The sequence below is a fragment of the Aplysia californica genome, unplaced genomic scaffold (assembly GCF_000002075.1).
Source record: "Aplysia californica isolate F4 #8 unplaced genomic scaffold, AplCal3.0 scaffold01376, whole genome shotgun sequence".
NCBI classification, from domain to species: Eukaryota; Metazoa; Mollusca; class Gastropoda; order Aplysiida; family Aplysiidae; genus Aplysia; species Aplysia californica.
This window is the reverse complement of record NW_004798646.1, coordinates 3,148-3,489: the sequence shown is the minus strand read 5'-3', so window position 1 is coordinate 3,489 and position 342 is coordinate 3,148.

Sequence of the window (342 nt, the reverse complement as noted above, 5' to 3'; positions counted from 1 at the left end):
ACCTAGGTTTTCTTTTCCCTGTGTTATCGGAAATGGACAGCAATAGTTACTGTTGTGTAACGGTTATTTAGATATAATCTAAGAATCCCCACTGTAACGTTTGCCGTGCATTTTTTATTTGCATGTGACTGGTAAATGTTACCCGGAGAATGTATAAGTTACTCCCCCCCCCCTCCTTCCCTCGTGCGTCCTATAAAGAACTGGCTGGGGTGTACTGAAGGCATATCTGGGTACAAGTTCTAACCCATTTCATCTCAGTATTGGTTCTTCTCTGGGGCATAACCTTCGATTTGAAGTCTATCGCCTACAGTACAGTGTCACAAAATTACAGGCACACCATCA